The 15,299-nt window shown below is 33.4% G+C and overlaps 1 protein-coding gene and 1 long non-coding RNA gene across 2 annotated transcripts in view; one reads left to right on the top strand and one right to left on the bottom strand.

Moving 5' to 3' along the window:
- Window positions 1-15,299, bottom strand: part of SELENOF (selenoprotein F) — a 41,769-nt gene that overhangs the window by 15,409 nt on the left and 11,061 nt on the right. The window lies entirely within an intron of this gene.
- The window catches only part of LOC112640937 (uncharacterized), a 37,428-nt gene that overhangs the window by 19,512 nt on the left and 2,617 nt on the right, over window positions 1-15,299 (top strand). The gene's annotated exons all lie outside the window — the stretch shown is intronic.

The raw sequence follows: 15,299 nt of genomic DNA, 5'->3' as shown, positions 1-15,299 counted from the left end.
TATAATATACAGTACGTAAAGATACTAGAAAACCAGTAAAATCTCATTAGAAAGAATTTTTGTTAAAGATTTATTTAGAGAGAAAGAGCAAGAATGCATGTGCACCCTCAGAGGGAAGGGAGAGAGGGACCCTAGATGGGGCTCTATTTTATGAACCATGAGATCAATACCTGAGCCAAACCAAGCATGGATGCTTAACTGATTGAGCCACCTAGATGCCCCTCGTTAGAAAGAATTTAAATGCAAATACTTTCCTTTAATGAAATTCACTTGAAATGAATTAAATGATAAATATTGCTTTTCTAGCTATTTAGAACCTACACAATCTCTTTCAGAGTAAAAGCTCATTATAAAAAACTCCATTGCAAATATTTTACTGCAATGAATTCAGCTGAAATGGATTCGATGGTAAACATCACTTTTTTTCAGCTGTAGAGCCTGCCCATTCTTTTTGCAGTAACATGGGGATCCTAAGGCTCTAAGAAATGGCAGGCAATTCTAAGAACATACTGTATCCATTTTATTTCTTGTTAGCTTTTACACTTTTTTTATTGTAGGTCCAAAAGCTAAAGATGGATTTTATTTTACTTTTTAAGTTCTAAAATAGCATAAATATCAATGCACTATGTACTATGATTATTTTAAACATTTTGGAAATATAAAAAAGCAGAGTAGAAATTCGAAATTTACTTTATCCAAGAGATAATGAATTTTTAAAAAACATTTTGGAGATCCTGAGCTAGATCAATAGTTGTGAAATTTTTGAGGGTCACAGGTACTTTTGAGAATCTGATGAATTTTTGCTTTGAGACTATTCATGGACTCTCTGAAACCACTGATGGATTTCAGATGAAGAGCTCTGATATCTCCAAAGATTTTCTGCAGCATTAATAATTTGATATTAGGTTAATCTGATTTTATGCAGTAAGTTACTTCTGAAGATTTAGTCAATCTTGTTAGACAAGCTTCCAGAATATCTTTAAAAATATCAGGCCATATTACCAATGAGGTCACAAAAAGATGTTCACCATCACTAATCATTAGGGAAATGCAAATCAAAACCACAATGAACTACCATTCCACACTAGATAGGATGCCTGTTATTAAAAACAACACAAATGCAGCAAAGTGGTGGTGGGGATGTGGAAAGATTAGAACTCTTGGGCACTGCTGTTGATAATGTAAAATGGACAGCCACTAGGGAAAATAAAATGGTGGTTCCTTAAAAAATTAAAAATAGAATTATATGATTCAGCAATTTCCACTTCTAGCCAGAAGTTAGAAGCAACCCAAATGTCTATTGTCAGAAGGACAAACATTATATGGTCTCATTCATTTGGGGAATATAAAAAAATAGTGAAAGGGAATAAAGGGGAAAGGAGAAAAAAGGAGTGGGAAATATCAGAAAGGGAGACAGAACATGAAAGACTCTGGGAAACGAACTAGGGGTGGTGGAAGGTGAGGTGGGCGAGGGGTGGGGGGTGACTGGGTGACGGGCCCTGAGGTGGGCACTTGATGGGATGAGCTGGGTGTTATTCTATATGTTGGCAAATTGAACACCAATAAAAAATAAATTTATAAAAAAAAATCCTAAAAATGTATTCTTTAATAAATAGGCAGCTCAGATGGGACAATCAAAACTTTTGTTGATTTCCTACCCAGTTCAGGTACTTTCTGCAGAATTTTGTTCCTACAATGTACTATAAGTATTATGTAACTTAACAGTGGAAAGGAAATGTCTTATTTATCATAACTACCCTAGAAGTAGACAAAGCTTCTTAATGTATGTTTGCTGAATGGAGAGAATTATTCATTTAACAGAATTAAATACCTCTTTTTTCATTACATAACTTTAAAACTATTTCAAGTTCCTTTGACATACTTGTAGAGTACATTGTGCTTAATTTCAGTCTAGGGTAAAGAAAAAGAAAATTTATTGCAGAGCTGCCTAAGAGTATTAATATCAAATTCTCAAAGCATTAATTTGAGTTACTAGTTGGCATTTTACTTACGAGTTTGTGGTGTTCATAGAAAAACACTGGTTATTCCTCGTAAATAATTTACAAATTATGATAAATTTTTGGTGACTTATACTGATAAGCATCTTTGGCATCACACAAATTCACATAAGAAAGAAAATATGTGCTATTTTTAATAGGAATTCTCTAGGGTATAAAGTATGAAAGAGTTAAAAAATGTTACACTTGTAATTCCTTGACTCTTCCCCTTAGCATTTGGTCTTTTTAAAGTAACATCACTGCCATAGAAAAAATGCTGACCTTCAACATTTGCAGAAAACTACTCAATGGAAAAGAAATAAAAAAACTATGTAACTTTTATACAGCAAGCTTATTATTATTTTTTAATACCAAATTGGTAGGCCTCTTTTTTGTATGCCTCACAGGAGCTCATTTGTATAGACAATCTAACTCCAGGCACTAGTAGACCTTATTCCATTATATTATACTAACCCAAATAATTTAAATGGAAACACATGGACATATTTAGAAAAATATACAAATGATATGAAAAATGGCATTCTTTTCCCCCTTAGGAGTCCATACCAATTTCCACATAAGTTATGATTAATAGATTTTCCTAAACTTTCTAAACCATCCTCCTGGTAGAAAGCAAAAATATCTAACTGCTTCAGCTCATAACTGATTTGCCTTATTAGTAAACAATGACTTCTGAATTCCTTAATTTCCACCTCATTTAAAAATAAGCGGTTTTTATAATTGAAGTATAATTAACAGTATTATATTCGTTTCAGGTGTACAACATAGTGGTTCATTGATTCTACACATTCAGTGCTCAAGATAAGTGTACTGTTACTCCCCTTTATCTATTTTAGCCATTCCCTTTATCTATTTCAGCCAACAAACACCAGTTTGTTCTCTGTATTTGAGCCTGTTTGTCTTTTTTCTTTGTTCATTCATTTTCTTTCTTAAATTCTACAGGAGTGAAATAATATGGCATTTATCTTTAACTTATTTCACTTAGCATTATATCCTCCAGATCTATCAATATTGTAGTAAACGGCAAGATTTCTTTTTTTATGGTTGAGTAATATTCCACTTTGGGTGTATGCATATACATATACATCTTTACCCATTCACCTAACAATGGACACTGGGGTTGCTTCCATATCTGGTAATGCTGTAATAAATACAGGAGTGCATATGCCTCTTTGAGTTAGTGTTTTTATTTTCTTTGGGTAAATAGTAGTGAGATCACTGGATCATATGGTAATTCTATTTTTAATTTTGGGGGAAACTCCATACTGTTTTCCACAGTGGCTACACCAATCTGCATTCCCATCAACAGAGCATGAGGGTTCTTTTCCTCCATATATCTGCCAACACTTGTTATTTCCAACAAGAAGATATAAAAATTATTAATATCTATGCACCCAACATAGAAGCACCTAAGTCCATAAAGCAATTCTTTTTAAAATATTTATTATTTTTTTGAGAGAAAGAGAGAGACAGACAGACAGACAGCATGACCGGCAGACTTTCCACTGAGCAGGGATTCCAATGTAGGACTCAGTCCCAGGACCCTGGGTATCATGACCTGAGCCAAAGGCAGACACTTAACTGAGTCACCCAGATGTCCCTAAAAAAGCAATTATTAGCAGACATAAAGGAAGAAACTGACAGTAATACAATTATAGTAGGGAACTTTAACACCCCACTTATATCAATGTATACATTAGCCAGGTAGAAAGTCAACAAGGGGGCAGCCCGGGTGGGTGGCTCAGCAGTGTAGCGCCACCTTCAGTCCAGGGTGTGATCCTGGAGACCCGGGATGGAGTCCCATGTTGGGTTCCCAGCATGGAACCTGCTTCTCACTCTACCTGTGTCTCTGCCTCGCTCTCTCTCTCTGCCTCTCATGAATAAATAAATAAAATCTTAAAAAAAAAAAAAAAAAGTTAACAAGGAAACAGTAGCTATGAATGACACATTAGACCACATGGGCCTAATAGATGTTTTCAGAACATTCCATGCAAACATAGAGGAATATACATTCTATTTTTTTTAATTTAGAAATTTTATTTTTTTTGAGAGAGCATGAAGGGGAGGGGCAGAGGGAGAATAAGAGACAAAATTTCAAGCAGATTCTGTGCCAGGTGCTGAACCCAATGTGGGACTGATTCCCATGACCTTGAGGTCACTACCTGAGCCAAAATCAAAGTCAGATGCTTAACTGACTAAGCCACCCAGGAGCTACACATTCTTTTCAAGTGCGGATGGAACATCCTCCAGAAACGATCACATGTTAAGCCACAAGCAAGTCCAAATAAATTAAAAAAGACTGATATATCATGCATCTTTTCTGACCACAATGGGATGAAAATCACTCAAGAAAAAATGTGGAAAGAACACAAATACATGGAGGCTAAATAACATGCTACTAAACAAAGAATGGGTCTACTAAGAAATCAAAGACTATATCAAAAGATAAATGGAGGCAAGTGAAATTGAAAACACAATGATCCAAAATTTTGGGGATATGGCAAAAAATGTTATAAGAGGGAAGAACACAACAATATAGGCCTACCTCAAGAAACAAGAAAAATCTCAAACAACTTAACCTTAAACCTAAAGGAGATAGAAAAATAAGAAATAAAGCCCAAAGACAGTAACAGGAAAGAAATAATACAGACTGGATCAGAAATAAATACATGGAGGGCAGCCCCGGTGGCTCAGTGGTTTAGCGCTGCCTTCAGCCTGGGGTGTGATCCTGGAGACCCGGGATCAAGTCCCACGTTGGGTTCCCTGCATGAAGCCTACTTCTCTCTCTCTCTCTCTTTGCCATGAATAAATAAAATCTTAAAAAAAAAAAAAAAAGAAATAAATACATGGAGATTAAAAACCCAATAGAACAGACCACTGAAATCAGGAGCTGGTTCTTTGAAAAGATAAAATTGGTAAATCTTTAGCCAGACTCATAAAAAAAAAAAAAAAAAAAAAAAGACTCAAAATCAGAAGAGCAGGAGAAATAACAACCAACACTACAGACATAAAGAGTATTAAGAGATTATTATGAAAAATGATAAAATAAATTGGACAATCTAGAGGAATAAATTTCTAGAAATATAGAACTGAATCAGTAAGAGACAGAAAATTTGAACAGACCAATTACTAGCAATGAAACTGAATCCATATTCAAAAAACTTCTAAGAAACAAGGCCAGGACCAGATGGCTTTACAGATGAATTCTACCAAACATTTAAAAAATTAATAACTATTCCTCTAGAAATAATCCAAAAAACCGAAGAGGGAGACCTTCCAAATTCACTCAATGACACTAGCATTACCCTGATACCAAAACCAGATAAAGACACTACTGAAAAAGAAAACTACAGACCAGTATCTCTGATGGCCATACATGCAAAAATCCTCAAGATATTAGCAAACTGAATTCAACAGTACATTAAAAAAAATTATTCACCATGATCAAGAGGGATGTATTCCAGGAATACAAGGGTGATTGGATATTCACAAATAAATCAATGTGACCCACCACATTCACAAAATGATGGATAAAAACCGTATGATCATCTCAATATGCAAAAATAGCATAACAAAAATAGTATAACATCCATTCATGATAAAAACTCTAAGATGTAGATTTAGAGGAAACATACCTTAGGCCATGTATAATAATTTTTTCCCTCTTATACGAACCTGTCCAACCCCTTGTTTTAAAATCTTAGTTTGGGCTTATAATGAAGTTTTCATATACAGCAAACAGCCAAAAGCGGAATTTTATGGTGATAATTTTGCTGTAATTAAAGTAAAACTATGTGGCTATAAAATGGTTCGATTAACAGGTAAGACAAAAAAAAAAAAAAGTGCAGTTTCTCACCAGGTAACGGGATTACAAAAGAAGTTAATTTTTAAACACTGAACTAACACTTTTGAGTTAGCAAATTTTCTGAATTTGAGAGAAGGCATTGCATTTGTTAACTTTTACTGCCATCATATCACCACCACAAATCTATAAACTTGCTTAATGTCAGAGCAATTAAATCAGGATACTTGGGGATAAGATCCAGGTATGAATACTTTAATTACTATTATTACTTTTAAAGTGGGTTAGCTTTAAAAGTGATTGTAATGAACAGCCAAGGATGAGAATCACTGCCTTGGACTACACTCAAGTATTAATAATGCAAAAATTGCAATAAAAACAGTAAGCTTTTGCTCAAAAGACTAACCAATTCATACTGTTTTCTTCCCTTATGAAACATTGCTTATAGGCATACATTCTTATTTTCGAAATCCTCATTTAAAGGCAAAACTTTAGTATTATTAAAATTCAGTAGCAGTATCAGAAGAAACTTTCAATATGAAGTAGCAATATGAAGAAAATGCTCTAATGTTATGCAAACCAAAGGAAAAATTTTAACTGCTGAATAGAATTCAGATATGGGGAGTAACTATTTTATAGGCCTACTGAAGGCTTGCTCTTAAATGTAGGAATTTTAAAATAAGGAAGTATGGCTATAACATAATGAAAGTAGAGATATTACTGAGAGCTCTTAAATAAAAATGATCATGATGTACACAAATATATAAGTGAGCCATTCTTCCAAACATTAATTGCATCCAGTGTAATTTCTTAAAACTGACTTTACTCCTTTTATATAGTAGAAAAATACATGATGCTGAAACAATTTTTAGCAAAATTTGGCTAGTTAATTCTCAGGGAAAATGTTTTCAACCAAGACTATGTTTAGCGATCTGCTGATGTCTTAAATTTTAATTCATTATTCATCATCAAATCATTCCCATGTTTTTTGGTATTTCTAAAAGTGCATAGAGTGCTAGAAGCAACAAGCTACAATTACACATGGACATTAGGGTACTAAATTTTCTGAGATCTAGTAGTAAAGCTTTTGTCAAGATTTCACTTCAAGTGAAGCAGCAGACGTATAAAGCAACTGGTTTATATGCTGACACTTCCATACACTTGGACTAATGGCATTCTTGCAAAGGAACAATGAATGACTATGGGGGATTATGGGAATAAGTTCAGTTTTTACAATTTTAGCAAATGAAGTTGGTAAATATAATTCTCTAATATTATATCCCTAAGATTACACTATTTTTAGGTGTTTTCTAATGAACTCTGAAAATACAAAGCAACGACTATGTCTAAGGAAGCTAAGTTTAAAGCTTATTCTACTACACTATGAAAGTACTATTCATTTTTATATATTTGGTACCTGCCTTGAGATTGAGAAAGCTACCAAATAAGCAAGGTAACATCTACTTTAAGTTTTAAGAAAGTAGGAATACACTAGGAGACTCTTAAGATAAAATCACTGCTCCATTAAGACGCTCAACGAAAATTATTAAAAATACAACAAAATGAAACAAAAAAACCAAGAAACAAAATGTTTCTTTGACATCACCACATTCTAAATTAGACCATTCCAACTATGAAATCCGAGGGAAAACAGAAAAAAGGTTTCTTTCATTATTGTGATGAATAACAGAATTTGTGTGTATGTACTTAAAAAGAATTTCATAACCATGAGTTAGGACTGTAATGATTAGACTTTCACCTGAAAAGAAATATACTCAAAGATACAACCCCCTCCTCATTTATATTTTATTTACAGTATGAATAACCCAGGGTCATCATCTGGGAACAATGCATTCAATTCGAGTGATATCTAGACTGTCAGCTTGAATATCTTAGTAGTTTTAAAATAAAACCAACTAGCCCATTGGTAATAAGTATAAGTGTTTTTAGAAAATGGCAAACTATTTAGTAATTAGTACTCAATAAATAAAAATCCAATGTCTTTTTACTCCTAAATGTTTGAAAACTACAACCTATTTTCCTCTTAATTTGAAAAATTGAGATCCAGACAAAATATGGCTCAACACCCAAACATTCAATAGCCTCAAAAATAGAAAAGGGTGCTATTACATGGCAGCAAAAGCTGCCTTTCAATTCAGTTGTGTTAGCGTTATTACCACGCCAAAATTGAAGATCATTATTTGTCCCACAATGGGTAATTATTATCATCTTTAAGAAAGGTTGCAAATGTCTGAAATAAAAAAAAAATCAGCCAGCACAAATTATATTATGGTTGTTCTCTATTGAAACTAAAGAAGGTAATCACCTAATATATACTAAGATACAAAAAGAAAGCTATAATCAAAAGCTTAAATATCTTACACATTAAGGTGGCAAGAGGAAAGCAGAACAAAAGACACTAGAGGCTGTTCCACACATTTTCATTTTTTGCCCACTTTTTGACAAGCACACTGTCAATTTTAGAATTCGTTATGGTACCCAGATAAGCTATGGTGTTTTAAATTAAAACTTTCAACACTTATTTCTTCAAAAGGAAACTGAAAAGGCAGTCTGTACCTGAAGGGTAAGCTTCTATGAAAACTCATTCTCTTTACTGCTGCTCCACCCATCTTCCACCATTGCCTTACTGGGCTACCCTACCTTGTAACTAGCTAGTCTACTGTAGCCTTCTTTCCTTGAGGCTACCAGTTTCTCAAGCTTCTTTACTCATCCCTTCCCCTTTCCAATACAGTAAATCTATAAATCCTGAAGGTTTTATTACCTACATCTGTTTCAGATCTGTCCTTTCTCTGTTTTTACTACGAATATGTTGGCTTAAGCCCTTTTATCTTGCCTCTAGAAAACAGCAATAAGTTATTTTTTCAGCAACAGTAGTCCCCTCTGTTGTATCAACTATCCTTCACACCAACAATAAAATTCATTGAAATACACATTTGATGCTAGTTCATTGTTTATAATCTATTAATTTTGTCCCCTGCCTATAGGATGGTCCAAAGTTCTTATCAAGGCACACAGGCACTACCATCCTATGTCACATGGCTATCTTTTTCACAACTTTGCCTTTTCATTAACTTTTCCTTCTGCCAGAGATGATTTTCTCCTAATTATTTTCCAAGTTAGCAGCAACAGTAACTTTTACATAAGTGGTGGTATTTACCCCATCTGTCAAAAGGTTGTACGACTCTTTTGTGTGCTTTCAGAGCACTTGAGTGTGTGTGTGTATATATTTAAAATATATATACATTTAAAATATTTTATTTAATCATGAGAGACAGAAGAGGCAGAGATACAGGCAGAGAGAGAGGCAGGCTTCATGCAGGGAGCCCGACGTGGTACTAGATCCTGGGTCTCCAGGACCACACCCTGGGCCTAAGGCAGGCGCTATACCACTGAGCCACTCAGGATGCCCCCTGAGTATATTTTGTTAACAGCACATTTCTCACTGGATTCTTTAAAGAAACCAATTCTATTTGGAAATAATAAAGAAACTGTACAAAAAGGTATAAAATAAGAAGTAAAAAAGTTCCTTTGCCTCCCACCTGCCACTCAACTTTTTAACTTTTTTTAGTTCTTCCGTTGGTCACTTCCATAATGATTAAATGTGGTTATAGCTATAGTTCTGAATACATCAACTTTAAGAGATTTGTCGATTCTGTCCTCTTTTCAACTTTTATTTTATTTCTAATTCTTTTAGTGGTCATCTCCAAAGCACTGGATATTATGTTTTAGCCTAATAAAATATCTTGCCAACTGGATTCTATTTCCATGTCTATTTCTTCTACTTGACTCCTTGGGGACAATGACCATTTATTTTGACATTCTCAAAGCCTATATCAAGAAGAAATACTTAGTGTATAAATAAAGTCTATTTTGACTCTGAGGTTGGTATGTCTAGGAAATCAGTTGTAAGGCAGCAGGGACATAGACTATGAATTACTTTAAGGGTTTAAATATTATAATCTGCAAATGTGATAAAATGTTTTAACACGCTTAGATAGAATCTTGATTCTATTTTGTAAATACCTAAAAAAACCTTAACATTTTAAACTTAAAGATACAGGAAATGCCATAATTAGAAAATGTTAAAAAACTAAGTATTTTTAGTTCAATAATGACACAATATATTTTAAGATTTTTGCTACATAAATATAATACATATATTTATAACCATTTACTAGCTGAATGACTTTAGGTAAAATCTATATGCCTTAGACTCAAGGCAGTCTATGCCTTAGACTTTATATTAATTTATATAAAGGACTTGGAACGGTGCCTTCATATAATAACAAATGGTAGCGGCTATTATCAAGTAAATATTTGTGTTGCTATGCAGGAGTCTTGATTCTTTCACTGAATTAGAACTGTTGCCAAACATTATTCACGTCTTTAAAAAAAGCTCCTTTGTGAATGTTTTAATATTATAATTAGAGTAATCTGTTAAGACTTACATTTTTGTTTCCTTTGAAGAAATCAGTTCCTGTATTGATGCTAGAGACACTACAAAAGCTATTTTAAGCAACTGTGAAATTTCTTTAGTGACTACAATTTCACGCACAGTTAGCTTAACCTCCAATTCATCCTTCTATGTTTTACAAGCCAGTAGCATCTCTACCAGTAGTAGATAGGCTAAAGCTTAACAGATGCCACTTTCTTGAATAACGCTGCTTCAGCTGACTTCTAAATTACTCTGATTTGGCTACAGATTTTCCATGTAAATTGAATAGAACTAAATGTTTTGATGTTCTTTTACCTGAATTATGAAATACTATGTGGCTTATTTAAAATGTTTGGGCCTTAAATAAGCCAAATTTGTTAATATAACCTCAAAAAAACCACCAAATAATGGGAGTCATTAAGATCTAAGGTAAACTGAAGAATAAAAATTTAATAATTTAAAATAAAAACTAGTGATGGAATTGTGTTAACTATAAATGCAAAAAGTACCTTCAAAAAGTCAGTCTGGTGTTTTATATTTAACTCATTAGTTTTCTTTCAGTACATCTGTTAAGTAGATATTACTATTCACATTTTCAAAATGAGAGCCAAAATAGAATAGAGGTTTAAAAACTTGGGGTTCTGGAGTCCTACAGACTTGAGAGGAAGCCAGGTTGTGGCAACTAATTGCTTGGGTAACTTTGGATAGATAACACCCTAGTTTCCTCTGTTAAATAAGAATAGTAGTATTACATTATAGAGTTTTTGTGAGAATTAAATAATGTAGGTAAGATATTGTAGCATATAACCAAGACACAATAAACACTCAAAGGTGAGTCAATGTAATTACTACAACAAAACTGAAGATTCCAGAGTAATTTGCTAACTCAAAGTCACGAAACTAGTAGCTAAGATAAAAATTCAACTCTTTCAAAAACTTTTATAAACAGAGAGAAGAGGACAAATTTCTAATAAACTATACTTATATTAATACTTCGTCTCTATGGTCTCTGGCTTGCTAGGAATGCATGTAAATGTGAAGGAAGAGTATTATATACATAGAAAATGGCCATGCTACTATAGAAAGTGAGTCAATTAGCATTAGTCTAACTCCAATTAGGTAATGGGGTGGGAAATGGAAGAGACCTAAATATATTCTTAAAATTATTTTATGCAATACTTAGGTCCATTTATTTAAATATAGTGTAATACAATCATTCTCAAAGATAAATATTTTTTATTATCAGAGTAGTATATTTTTAAGTGAAAATAAAAGCCTTTTATAAACAACTTGAACTTTGGGCTATTTTCCAGAACCAGTTATGGTATAATTTAGGGACCTGCAGCCTTGGCTTCTACTTGTACTCTATGAATGAGACTAAGATGTTCCAAAATTCAAACAAAAGAAACCTTTTCTAGATCTGTAGAGTTAAAAAAAAAAAAAAATCACTTTTAAGGTTTTTTCTTCCAAAATTTTCTTAAACCTTCGAAATCTGTTACCATTAGAATAAAATGGTAAGCAGCAGAGGAATGTTAGTAGGAAAACAGATTGTAATTAGTCTGATAACTTGCTTTTTTTCACAAAGTGATCATTTTATATTACAAACAGAGTTTAATTTACTTTCTGTTATAATGTTATTTTGGGTTTCAAAGAAGTTTCGTAGCTTTAACCTGATGTGTCATCTGAAAATGTTTGAAAACTAGTAATATACTTTATTCTAAACTGACTTTAAAAAAAGAGTCTCATTCAATTTCTGGAATAGGTTATATATATATATATAATTTTTTTTTTGAGAGAAAGCACGTGAGCAAGCACACATGCATGCCCACATGTGTGAGTAGAGAGTGGGGTGAGTAGGAAGGAGAGGGTGAGAGAGAATCTTAAGCACGCTCCATGCCCAGCACGAGCCCAAAGCAGGACTCCATCTCACGATCCTGAGATCATAACCTGAGCTGAAATCAGGAGTCAGATGCTTAACCAACTGAAGCACCCAGGTGCCCTTGTTTTGAAATTTTTTAGTAAAATCCTTTCTCTCCAAATGCAATTTTCATATGCATTTGAAAATGATCAGAATGGTACATATTTTTAAAATTCATTTTTGTGATATTTTTCTTATTAAAATATGCCAATCAGTAGGACTCAAAAATCTGAAATCTAGTTACGTCCAGCATAATTTATTTTGTTCCACATAAACATAGAAAAAGTAGTTGTGAATGGTCAAAGTTTTCAAACTACTAATTCATATAGCAACTTCTTGCAAGATATATCAATGAAGGGAAACAAAATCAAAAATGAATTATTGGGACTTAAGATAAAAAGCTTCTGCACAGCAAAAGAAACAGTCAACAAAACTAAAAGACAATCTACATAATGGGAGAAGATATTTGCAAATGACATATCAAATAAAGGGCTAGTATCCAAGATCTATAAAGAACTTATTAAACTCAACAGCAAAGAAACAAACAATCCAATCATGAAACTGTTCTTCTTGATTCAACTGATTCAGGAGCTTGAAAGTGGAGGAACAAAATTTTGTTCCAAATTTTTAACACTGGCAAGTGTATTAGTTCATGCTGTATCTCTTATCTATTTTTTTATCCTACTTTGCCAACAATTATTATTATTCTATTCTCAGAGTCCCCTAAATTTTTTATTATTATTTTTTAAATCAACAAATCAGATAACTACCACCAGCCCCAACTATCTACCTAGAATTTATTACATGCCAGGGATTATTCTAAGCAGTATATATATATTAACTTGTTTAAGCGTCATAACTACTCTATGAGAGAGTAACTATCATTATCTCCAATTTATAAATAAGGAAACAGACACAGAGTGATCAAGTAATTTGTCAAGATTGTCAGCTAAATAGCAAAAAAAACTTTCTGAACCTAGTCTGATTCCAGAGCCTGTGCTCTTAATTACTCTCAATTCTCTCCTGATACAATCAAGACTGAATGAAGAGCAAATTAAGTTGAAATCATTTGCTTATTGGTTCAGATTTCTGACTAATTCAGCTAAGTCCATTTTTTTCTCAGAAGGTACTCTGGTTTTGTTGCTAGCCAAACCTTCAGAATTGATAGCTCACAGATAAGATAGGTATTAATGTGAAAGAATAAGGAGTACTAAAAATCAGCTAAATAATTCGTAATTATTTAATTAAATAATAACTACAGAAAAATATTTCAAAAGCAAAAGGAAAACAGGGGGACTATAAGAATCTCGAATCTAGATCTTAAAGAGAACATGTACTAGGTTAAGGAAATAAGAACATACAATTAAGGAGAAATAGAAAAGTTCTATAATAACTATGTCCAGAAGAAGCTGAAATCATTAAGATATGAAAGCCTTAAATGAATGAGGAGATAGAAAAAAGCTCCAAGCTGTCTTAAGTTCAAGTTCACAGAACTAACTGGAAAGATGATAAAAAGATGAGAAAAATAGCCCATCTATTGAAACACTACATTTAATCTTATAAATCTTAGATGTTAAAAAAAATAAATCTTAGAAGTTAAAAAAATTCTTAACAAAAAGAAATATTTGATTTATGCTTATCTCCAGGAAAAATCCCAGGAAACTTTTAATCTGACAGTCATATACTGTTTGAAAAAGTATTAAAGTTAGCAGTCAGATTGCAATCACTCAAAATCTGTGTTAAAAAAATTAACATCTTTTTGGATATATTTGGGATGCCTGCAATATCCTTATAAATTACAAATGAGATACACATTTAGATGAATAATTAAAAACATTATTGATAACTGCCAACAAAGAGAAATCTTACTTATATTCAGTATATACAACTGAAATATATGAAAAAGGTCTTTCACAAGTGTCTGCAAAGTTCATGTATTTTTAACATATATACATATATATATTTAAATCACCTTTTTTATGTTTTTCAGTAGTTGATCATAGTTGATCAAGTTATTTCCTGGCCTTACAAACTTCCATGGCTCCCATTCCCTCAAGATAAAACATTCAGACCTCTTAGCATAACTTGTGAGACTCATGATGTCCTGGTTCCAGCTTGCCTGTCTGGATTCATCACTTGCCACCTTGCTCTCTGGGTCCCAGTCTCCTATATCCAGAGATGCCACTTTGATTTCCTTTTCTTCTGCCCACATGGGTACATTTTCTGTCAATTCTCAACTTAGATTTCACTTCCTCCAAGCTTTGTTCCCCTTTCTGCTAGCATACCACACCTATTGCTCTGGGCTTACCGGCCTGCTTACTGGTCTATATCCCCACTACACTGTAAGCTCTTGAGGGCAGGGACTGCCCTTCAATTTTTTTTTTTTTTTTTTAAAGATTTGAGAGAAAGAGAGAGAGAGAATATCTCAATCTGGCCATGCTGAGCACAGAGCCTGATGCAGGGCTCTACCTCATGACCCTGAGATCATGACCAAAGCTCAAATCAAGAGGCAGATGCTTAGCCACCCAAGCACTCCATGCCCTTCAATTTTTGAATCAACAATGCCTGGCTTGGTGCCTGGTATTACAGTAAATGTTTAATGAAAAAAAAAAACAAAGAAACACCTTTCCAACTTGTTCTTAGTAAAACCAGCCTCATTCAAGGACAAAAACTTATGAAATACTATATGCTCAAGGCTGGGGATTCAGAAATAAACTGTCCTAGACTTCAAAGAGCATAATTTATGGGAAGAGAAAGAAAAACAAAACAATAGATACAGTAGAATGAAGGTAAGTGCATATCAAGGTATCCTCAATGCTTTGGGAATACAGAGGTATAGTTAATCTGGGAGTACTAGTGGTGGAGAGCTGAGGGAGTTGAAACTAGAAGCCTTCACAGAAGCATGGATACTTGAACTAAATCTCTGAAGACAGCTCAAGTAGAAGCTGTTTCGTCATGGGGGGCGGGTAACAGTTATCTATGGGATTGCTTATCTAATATCTGCTCTTTAGGGTTTCATCTGTCTGTACTCCAGTGCAATATTCCACATAGCTGCTGTGGTAGCCAATGGGTCTTACAGTATACATAAATTTTTAAAACATTCCT

The sequence above is a fragment of the Canis lupus genome, chromosome 6 (genome assembly GCF_003254725.2).
Source record: "Canis lupus dingo isolate Sandy chromosome 6, ASM325472v2, whole genome shotgun sequence".
Lineage (NCBI taxonomy): Eukaryota > Metazoa > Chordata > Mammalia > Carnivora > Canidae > Canis > Canis lupus.
Note: the sequence above shows the minus strand (reverse complement) of the source record. Positions and strands in the feature narration are given on the sequence as shown.